The sequence below is a fragment of the Leptonychotes weddellii genome, chromosome 4 (genome assembly GCF_054177405.1).
Source record: "Leptonychotes weddellii isolate Sample4059 chromosome 4, ASM5417740v2, whole genome shotgun sequence".
In the NCBI taxonomy this organism is placed as follows: Eukaryota; Metazoa; Chordata; class Mammalia; order Carnivora; family Phocidae; genus Leptonychotes; species Leptonychotes weddellii.
Genome location: NC_138372.1, coordinates 29,978,426 through 29,989,473, shown reverse-complemented (window position 1 = coordinate 29,989,473; position 11,048 = coordinate 29,978,426). Strand labels below are relative to the sequence as shown.

At 40.1% G+C, this 11,048-nt stretch overlaps 1 protein-coding gene across 4 annotated transcripts in view; it reads left to right on the top strand.

Annotated features, from left to right (window-relative positions):
- HIVEP3 (HIVEP zinc finger 3) overlaps positions 1 to 11,048 on the top strand; it is a 435,370-nt gene that overhangs the window by 59,051 nt on the left and 365,271 nt on the right. The window lies entirely within an intron of this gene.

Below are 11,048 nucleotides of genomic sequence, written 5' to 3'. Positions count from 1 at the left end.
GTGGAAATGCTACAGAACCAAATCTGGAAGCTGAGAGAGTGATCCCTAAATAACAGTAATAATAGCTATCATGTACTGAGCATGACTTGTGTGTACCAAGCACTATCCTGACTCCTTTTTGGGCATTATCTGCACATTTTCCTTTTCCCCCCTTTTGTGTATTTAATCCTTACCACAGCCCTGAGGGGTAGATGCTATTATTATTCCCATTTCACAAATGAGGAAAGTCAGATTTAGAGGGATGAGCAACTTACCTTAGGCCACATAGCTAATAAGCACTGGAGCTGGAATTCAAACTCAGGCCTGACTGATTTCCAAGTTCATGGTCTAATTGCTTTGCCAAAATCTGCAAGCCAGTGGTGCTGCCAGCCACTAGGAAGGCATGTGTTCTCTGTGTGGGATTTGACTCATGAGGGCCATGACCCCCCGCTCAGAGACTTGGGGCCTCTGCTGATGAGTGAACTGCCCTTGGAAACAGCTGCGGGGGTGGAGCCGGCCCCCAGGGCTGGGGTGAAACCACCAGGCCTATCCCGAGGTGAAGGCCCCAAAGGCCTCCTTGGTATTCAGAGACAGAGAAAAATGTGTTTTTCTGCAAAGGTTGGCATTTATTTCTTAATAATCAGTTAAAAATTTATGTAGCTTCCCTAATCAGCAAAACAAAGGCTTTCTGTACTTTTGTGTGTGCTAGAAACCACTAATGAATTCTTTGGGAATTATCACTGACTCTAGAATAGAAGTAGGAGCCGGTGTATCTGGAGTCAGTAGAAACAGGTTTTACCAAGATGCTTGGGCTGCAGGGGAGCCTTTACATATTCCTCACATCCAGTGCTACATCTGTTCTGGAGAATTTGAGGACGAGACGATGCCCACCATACATTCTTCCACCTCAGATGATCTGGATTGTCCTGGGTAGGCCCTGTGCAGTCCTTGTCTCCCAGGGGGTCTTTCTGAGGGTCCTCTCTCAGGAACCGTCTCTGGGCAGTGACGCTGTTACACAGCTCATTTATCCCAGGGGCCAGAATGTAATGTTGAGCTTTGCATCAAGTGCAAGGACCAACATTTTCCTGGACTGCAAAGAGTTAGCAGCAGGAGAGGACATTGCAGGCGGGGATACTGTGATTGATGCCTGTTTTCTGTGCACACAAGTGTCAAATGCCATTATTAATAATGGCAATTCATTACCAGTCTCGTCTTCCTCCTCCTCTGCTTCCTCTTCTTTCCTTCTCCTTCTATCTCCTTTATTCTTCCATTCTTTTTCCCCATCTTCCTCCTCCTTTTTTTGATTTCTCACTATGAAGGTATGTATAGCAAGAGAATATGTCAAGTCTTGGCAGATCATTCATTCATCCTTCAAACATTTATAAAGCACTTTAAACTGAGCATGGGGTAGGGGGCACAGAGATAAAGAAGAAATCTGTCCTGGGGGATGTGCAAAGTCCAGGGGAAGGAGACAGACATCTGACAAGTATAATAAGCAACATGTTCCCAGAACTTACTATGTGCCTGGCATTGTGCTAAGTTATACTTTGACAGGGTCATCTTATTTAATCCTCACAGAAATACAACATGGGGAATTCTAGCATTTGTTTCCTGTTATACATGAGACTGACGCAAAGACAGTTTAAATAAGTGGCCCAAGTCACAGAGCTAGGAAGTCACAGATCTGACCTGAACCGAGGCAGTTTGATTCCAGGGTGAGCATTATTGACAGCTCTGCTGCCTTCCCTACAATCACAGCACCCTGTGACAGGTGTCACAGTAGGGTCTAGCAGAAGTGAAGTTTGCACCTGGCCACGGCAGGTGAGCGCGAGTTTTTGAGGCTGGAGACGTGAGGGAAGAGCACCGTAGGCGTAGGGAATGGTGCAGGCAGAGACAGGGTGGTGCAGCATGCCTTGCGTCCACAGCCCATGACCAGTGTCCCACAGGCAGTGGACTAGTTCAATACCTTCTCGGAAGAGAGGATAGTGATCAGACTTGTATACTAAAAAGACAGCCATTATTTAAAAATGATAAAGAAAACAGTTCTGTTCTTCAAAATCTTTGAGTGTTAAGAATATGAATGATAGGGTCTTTTTCCCTTTTCTGGTTTTATATATTTTCCAAAATTTCCTTTAATGAGCTTGTCTTGCTTACTTAAATAAAGTGTAAAAGACATGTGTGTCGGAAAAGAGAGTTGTGAGGTGGTGGTAGGGCAGAGTGGGGAGGGAAACTTGTTGATGAGACTGTGTAGGAAGCCTCCTCTGTGTAGGAAGCACTTGGTGGTGAAAGTCAAAAGCTTTGGTTATCAGAGGCCATCTCTGACTTGCCTCCACAACCCTCAGCCCCTCTCATAGCCACTAGCAGGCACGACACACTGCACAAATACACATTAGGTCAGTGCAAGAATGAATGAATGAATGAATGAATGAATGAATGAATGAATAAAAGAGGACAAATGAAAGCAACGTGGCTTTCGAGAAGGCATGGGCTTGAGGAAGAGTTCTGAGAGGGAACCTCCAGGAATTAACTACACAGTGGTGCCTTGGGGATGAGGTCTCTACCGTACGCAGCAGGAAGTTAAGTGAAACAAATTTAACCACTTGCTGTAAAATCCAAATTGGATATGGCAGATAGATGGGCTGGGAAAGAGAGAGTGGGAAGACAGCCTTGAAGGAGAGCTGCTGCTCCATGCAAGGACCAGTGGATCACAGGTGAAAGCTGTCTTCAGAACCTTCCAGTTCAAGTGCCCTCTGCCTCCATTGTTAGGGAATGTTTAGTTGCCTAAATAATTTCTTTCTAACTACATGTTTTGGTTACTTTTTATTTGAGTGTATCACGTACACCGAAGTGCACAAATCTTTAATATATAGTTTGTAGAATTTTCACAAAATGAACACACTTTTCTAATCTCCACTCAGAACTAGACTAGAACATTACCAGCACACCAGAAGTCCAACTTGTGCCTCTCTCAGTTGTTATCTGCTCCCATCGAATGTAACCACTCTTCTGGCTTATATCACCATGGGCTAATTTTATTTGGTTTTAATCTTTACATAAGTGGAATCATACAGCATGTTTTCTTTTTTCTTTTTTTTTTCAATGTTGTGTTTATGAGCTTTATCATCACGGGTCACATGGATGAAGTTTGTTCTTGTTCATTGTCTCATATTATTGGATGAATATGCTACCTTGGAATATACCATTGTTGATGGACATTTGGGCTACTTGTAATTTGGGCTATTATAAATAAGATTTCTGTGAATATTCTTGGCTATTATCTTTTGGCTACACAAACACTCGTTTTTGTTATGTATATGCTCTGGAATGGAACTACAGGGTCATAAGGTATATGTATGTTTAGTTTTTGTAATTTATGCAAAAAAATTTTTCCAAAGTGTTTGCATCAATTTACATTTATACCAGGAATGTATACAGTACAAATTGTTTCATGTCTTCACCAACATTTAATATTTTTTTTCCTAACCATTCTTAAGATTTGTAGTGTTATCTCATTGTGGCTTTAATTTGTATTCCTGATGATTAATGACTTTGAGTTTCTTTTCATATACTTATTGGCAACCTAGTTATTCTTCTTTTCTTGTGAAGTGTTGGTTAAGTATTTTGTCAGCTGTTAAGTTGAAAGTCCATGTCTGTTAACTCCAGATCACCTGTGGTTCTTTTTCTACTATCTGTTTTTCTCTTGATTTTCTATCATTTCGTTCTCTTTTCTGGAATGTTTGGTATTTTTTCATCGAATGCTGAAAATTATGTATGAAAAATTGTAGAGCCTCTGGATGATGTCTCCAGTCAGAGAGGATTTAATTTTCCCAGATAGAGCAAGGAGAGATCACTTTGATCCAGTTTAGACTGATCTATTTCTAGTTTTTTTTTTTAAGATTTATTTATTTATTTGAGAAAGGGGGGAGGGGCAGAAGGAAGAGAGAATCCTAAGCACACTCCCTGCTGAGTGTGGAGCTTGACGTGGGGCCTGATCCCATGACCATGCGATCATGACCTGAACTGAAACCAAAAGTCAGATGCTTAACCAACTGTGCCACCCAGGCCCCCTTATTTCTAGTTTGTTCTTAATCACAGGTCATGGCTCTTCCAGAGTTTCAGTTGAAAGTCTGGTGTTTAATGAGCCCCTCCTCCTCAGTGGTCCATGAATCTCAGTTTTTCTATCTCCAACCCACTGAGACTGCTGATTACTATTTGGCCCTGCCTTGTATATTAATAAATGTCCCCAGGGAAAAATGTGGTCATGCCAGAGGGCTCCCTTCAGGAACCACTTATGCTCTTTGGGATCTTAGTTCCTCAAGTGTTGGCTGTTTTGGTTGTCCTCCAGTGTCTTCAAGCAGTGTGTGTGTGTGTGTGTGTGTGTGTGTGGGTGGGTGTGTTATTTTGGCCAGCTTTTATGTATGTTTTTAACAGGAGAATTAGTCTGATACCCAGCTACTTCATCATAGCTGGAAGTATAAGCTTGTTATTTCCATTTTAAATGATGTTTAGAAGGGCATTTCAGCAAATCTCCTTTTTCTTCCAGTATTTAATTGCCTTTATGGTCAAGGGCCTCAGTGTGTCTATCTGTATTCTCTGAGTGATACAAGAGAAGCAAAGCTATGTGTTAGAAATGTGGGGTTTCCAATGCAGTCAGGAGCAGAAACTAGGGAATTATAACTTGCCGATTGCATCTAATGATGTTTCCTTTTCTCCTCCCCCAATGTTCAAGCATGGTTGGAATGGTGACTGGCTAGCAAAATATCCTTCAATTTCTGGCCAGATTTATTGCATGTTTAAATGAGACTGCATTTCCTTATTAAGAAAGCATCATTTATACTTATAATAAATAAGTAAATCAATACAAATGGACCAATAAGACTGATTGCTCTACCAACATCTCAAAGAATTTAAGCTGCAGAGTTTTAATTTTTTTTAATTGAGTTTATTTATTTATTTTTAGCAGTTTTAGGTTTACAACAGATCAATTGGGATCCCTCTCCTCTCCTTCCTGCACAGTTTCCCCTATTATTTACATCTTGTGTTAATGTTGTACAAGATGCAGAGTTTTACCTTGGGAAGGTAAATTCTTCCCAGTTGATTTCTCAACCTCAGTAGTAGCTCACAGTGCAACAATTTTTCCTGTGAGGATGGAGGGGAAAGATAGGGCTTTCCACTCAGGAGCATTTTGGTCAGAGGCATAAAAGCAGATATTATGGATCAATGCCAATACAAAGCCCTGATTAGGAACAACCATCAGAATCTTAGAAAAATCTTTTAAATTAATCCGCTGTGTGTAACTGCTGGTTCTACAAACCCCAGGGGACAAAGTATTCCCAGGGTAGACTGTTTCTGTTCGATACTCTTTTGGGGACAGTGTGGTACCATATTTTAAGCAAAAAGTCAAATCTCTCTTTCTTAAGTGATCCCTAATGGTCCTGGAGAGGATAGCCTTGGTTAAAACTATGTTCATATTAATAAAAGGTATGAAAAGGTCCAGCATTAAAAAGTATTCCCATGGCCGATTCTTTTTTTTGCTTTAAAATCTTTTTAAAAATTATAGTAAAATATAGATAACATAAAATTTACCATTTTAACCAATTTTAAAAAAGATTTTATTTATTTATTCATAAGAGACAGAGAGAGAGAGAGGCAGAAGGAGAAGCAGGCTCCCCGCTGAGCAGGGAGCCTGATGCGGGACTTGATCCCAGGACCCTGGGATCATGACCTGAGCCGAAGGCAGACGCTTAACCATCTGAGCCACCCAGGTGCCCCCATCTTAACCATTTTTAAAAGATTTATTTATTTGAGAGAGAGAGAGGGAGTTGGGGAGGGGCAGAGGGAGAGAATCTTCAAGCAGACTCCCTGCTGAGTGCAGAGCCCAGTGCGGGGCTTGATTCCATGACCCATGAGATCATGACCTGAGCCGAAACCAAGAGTTGGACTCTTAACTGACTGAGCCCCCCAGGTGCCCCTACTTTAACCATTTTTAAGACTACTGTTCAGTGTCATTAAGTACATTCACATTATTATACAACCATCACTACCATCTATCTCCAGAACTGTTTTCATCTTGGAAAACTATAACTCTGAACCCATGAAACAATAATTCCCTACTCCTCCCTACCCTTGGCCCCTGGCAACTACCATTTTACTTTCTGTCTCTATGAATTTGACTATTTTAGGAGTCTCATTTAAGTGGAATCATACGGTATTTATCCTTTTTAGACTGACATATTTCACTTAATGTCTTCAAGTTTCATCTATGTTGTGACATGTGTCAGAATTTCCTTCCTTTGTTTATCCATTTTTCCTTAGATGGACACTTAGGTTACTTTCTTTATTGTCTTTGTTTTGTAACCAGAATGTTACTCTTCAGCCAGATATTTTCTATATAATCAAGAGCTCAGTCTTTGAATTCTTCAGAATAAATGTAAAATTTCTAACCAATAACTTTCAGGTGCCAGAATTGTTACCAATATAGGTTATGGTAACTAGAGATTGAGCGTTGAAGGTTTCCAAAATGGATCCGAGGTGGATTTCATTTTCAAGAGGTGTGTGGTCTAGCTAGTAAAATTAACTGGGTACTCAAAAAATGTTAATATTTTCTATGTGAATACAGTAGGTGATGGGGAGAGGGCACTGGGGAGTAAGATGGGAATGTCTAGCTGGGGCAGGCTTAAGAAAGCATTGATGCCAAACTGAGTGGGTAGTAGCGGGAAGCCACTGAAGATTTCAGATTGTTTTTGATACATATACATTACTTTGTGTCCTTTCTATTTAGTTTTATTTTTAAATTATTTACAACATTTACATGCTTTCAAAGTTAAAGCCATAAAGGATGGTACATTCAGAGAGGTCTAGCTCCCATTCCCATCCCATCCCCACTGTTCTTTCCTTTCTCTTATAGGTAACTGATTTTTGTTAGGTTTTGATTTGTTTTTCCATCCAGGCACCCCCACCCCAGATCTTTGACCCTGAATCTCAAGATGCCCAGGTGATTCATGGTTTCTCTGTGGCCCCCTGAGCCTCTGACCTTGCTAGAGAAAATAATAAAAACAGAATTGACTGGTTATGCTTTAAATTTATGATCCCAAATTATAATAGGATGTTCTACACTTCTTACAATGTTTCTCTAGTAGGATTGCTTTCCTCCTCCCAAAGGGTTTATTTCATACCTTCTCCTTCTCTGCAAATCTCTCACCCTCCCTGCTCATTCTCAGATGGTGTCTTCCCCTATACTCTATGTAGAAAATAGAAGCCAGCTGATGAGAATTCCCTCATACTTTCACCACCAAATTTATCACCATGCTGGTATCTACACCCTTTTCCTTCTTCTCTGTAGTGTGATAGAAGTGTCCCTCCTTAGTTCAGAGACTGCTCTTCTCACGTGTGTCTGGGTTCCATTCCCCTTCTCTAGTATTTGGCTCCTTTGGCCATCTTCCTTTTATACCATCAATGGCGCTGTCGTTCCTGGATCATTCCCACTAGTAGACAAACCTGATCTGGTATCAATGGTATTTTTCCCCCCAATTTAAAATTGTGATAAAATATATATAACATGAAATTTATCATCTCAACTACTTTTAAGTATACAGCTCAATGGTATTAAATACATTTATAATGTTGTGCAACCATCACCACCATCCATCTCCGTAAGTCTTTTCATTTGGTAAAACTGAAACTCCATACCCATTAAATAATAACTCACCATCCCCCCTCCCTCCAGTCCCTGACAACCACCATTCTACTTCATAACTCTATGTGTTGACTACTTTAAGTATCTCATATAAATGGACTCATATAGTATTTGTATTTTGTCACTGGCTTATTTCACTTAATCACAAAGTGCTCAAGGGTCATCTGTGTTGTGGCATATGTCAGTGTCTTTTGTTTTTTAGGATGAATGATATTTTATTATATGTATATACCACATTTTGCTTATTCATTCATCAGTGGGCACTTGGGTTGCTTCCATGTTTTAGCTATTGTGAATAATGCTGCAATGAACATGAATGTACAGATAGCTCTTTGAGACCCTGCTTTCAATTCTTTTTGGTATATCCCCAGAAGTGAAATTGGTAGATCAGATGATAATTGTATTTTTAATTTTTTGAGGAACCACCATACTGTCTTCCGCAGTAGCTACACCATTTTATATTCCCACTAACAGTGCACAAGAGTTTCAATTTCTCCACATATTTGCCAAAATTTATTTTCTGTTTTTTTTAATAGTAGCTGTCGTAAAGGTGGTATCTCAATGTAGTTTTGATTTGAATTTCCCTTATGATTAGTGATGTTGAACATCTTTTTATGTGCTTATTGGCATTTGTTGATATCAACTGCCTTTTAAAACACCACCTCTTCCTGTCCCACTTTAGAGAATGTCCCACTCTGTTGTCCCACTCTAACTGTTGCTCAATTTCTTTGTTTCCTTCAGAGTAAAACTTACTGAAAGAGTTGTCTTCGTGCAATGTTTCTTTCTCTGCCTTCCATCCACTTTTCAGTATACTTCAGCCCGGCCTCCAACTCCAATACACTGCTGAAACAGCTCTTGTCAAGGGTACAAATGACCTCAATTTTGTCAAATCCAATAGATAGTTCCAGCAAAATTTGACACCGTTGACCATCTTCTCTGTCTTGAAATATTTACTCCTTGTGGGTTTTGGGACACGTGCTCTCCTAGGTTTTCTCTTATCACCCTGGTCTCTGTCTGCCTACATCCTCTACCTGACCTCTCAGTGTGGAAGTTCTGGAGTTCCTCAGGGCTCAGTCCTGATACTTTGTCCTTCTCTCCCCTACCCTCCTCTTCCTCTTCCCTCTCTCTGTGCTCTCCCCTTCCTCATCTTTCTCCTTCCTCCCTCCTCCCCACCTTTCTCCCTTTTCCTCCTCTTTTTTCCTCTCTCTCCAGCCTTCTCTTTTATCTTCATTTCTCCTTCCCCTCCCTCCTCTCTTTTCACCATCCCCTCGTATTTCCCTTTCTCTCTACTGTATCTTTATTCCTTCTCTGTTCTCTCTTTTCATGCTCTCCTCCCTTGTGTTCTCTCTCTTTTTTCTTCCCCCTCTTCTCACATTCTCTAACTTCTCTTTCTCCATTCTTTCCCTTAAAACAAAGAATAAAATTCTTTTAGAGGGACCATTTGTTTTATAGCTCCGCATTCCCCGTTGCCTTACACTCACCTTGTTTTATGCGTATCATCTGCCTGGACTCTGTGAGCATTTGAGTTTGTGATCAGTCTCTTAGGCCATATATTGTAGTTGTTTATACAAACATTTTCCTCTATTTCTTCATTGTATATTCTCTAAGAGTTGGTTCTGCATCTGCTTTATTCCCAACAGTGCCTAGTGAAGTGCCTTGGGAATAACAGAAATATAATCCATTGACTAAAATAAACAAGCAAACAAACAAACAAATACAAGTATTCTTGAAAATCTAAAATTGAAAACATTTTTTATCTTGAATAAGACACATTTCTGGAGCAGTACTGGTCACCTAATGGGCATTCAGGGTTTTGGTTAACCAACTGCATAGTAGCAGCCTGTAGGTTCCTGATATGATAGAGAACTTAATGATTATCGTGTCCACCATTTAAAAGTATGCTGAAGGGGCGCCTGGGTGGCTCAGTCAGTTAAGCGTCTGCCTTTGGCTCGGGTCATGATCCCAGGGTCCTGGGATTGAGCCCCATATTGGGGCTCCCTGCTCAGCAGGGAGACTGTTTCTCTTTCTCCCTCTGCCTGCCACTCCCCCTGCTCGTACCCTCCCTTTGTCTCTCTCTGTCAAATAAATAAATAGCATCTTAAAAAAATAAATAAAAGTATGCTTAAGTATTTATATTTTTGAAGATTTACCTCAATTATATATTTTATTAGAAGTAGAAATAAGAGGCAAAAAATGTCAGGATATCAGAAAAGTGTGATAGAATATTTAATGACTTGATTGAAAGCAGAAATGCTGTTATGAATAATATAGTGTTTTGCATTGAAATGAATATATATTCTCTTTTTATGTGTGGCTCAAAAATCAGTTTTGTTAATATTGGTAAATGAAAACACTAACCAATACTCTAGGTCAGGCCAGGTGCCTCATAAATAGGAAACAAAAAGAATGATTTGGAGACTGAAGACGTGTTTGGCTGAATGACCTTGGTAAGTCCTATGCCTTGGTTTTCTCAGCTCTAAAACAAGAAGATTGGGTTTAATTATCTCTGAGGTGTTTTCCAGCTATCAAATTTTTCTATTTCTGTAATACATCAGTGGTTGCCAGTTCTATGTTTGCTTTTCCAGTGCATGCCTGATTCTGTTAAGGAAAAATACCTGGTAAGCTATAATGGAAACCATCTGTTAGAAAAGGAAGGAGACAGAATTTCAGGGCTCTGTACCTGCTTCCTCTATAGGTAATTGTCTCCAGTCCTTCTAAGAGAAAGAGAGGAAGTGTGGTTTTTTTTTTTCAAAGAGAAAAAAAAGGAGAGAGGGTGGCTCTCCCACCTTTGTCAAGGCTCATCAGCACCTGCTCAGTGGACAGCACCACATTTCCTCTAAGCCCAGGTTGCTGGAGTTCTCTAATCAAGTGGTTTGCATTCTTTAAAAAACAAACAAACCATGAAACCAGAGAGCGCCACACAGAGGGCTTCAAGGATAATATTCTAGATCTTAAATTGAGTGCTTAGTTCAAAGATGTCATTTTTATTCTGTTCTTTATATCAACAAATATAACATGAATTCTTTTTTTATTATGTTAATTACCATACATTACATCATTAGTTTTTGATGTAGTGTTCCATGATTTATTGTTTGTGTATAACACCCAGTGCTCCATTCAATACATGCCCTCTTTAATACCCATCACCAGGCTAACCCATCCCCCGCTCCCCTCCCCTCTAGAACCCTCAGTTTGTTTCTCAGAGTCCATAGTCTCTCATGGTTCGTCTCCCCCTCTGATTCCCCCCCCCTTTCATTTTTCCCTTCCTACTATCTTCTTCTTCTTCTTCTTTTTTTAACATATAATGTATTATTTGTTTCAGAGGTACAGGTCTGTGATTCATCAATCTTACACAATTCACAGCACTCACCAT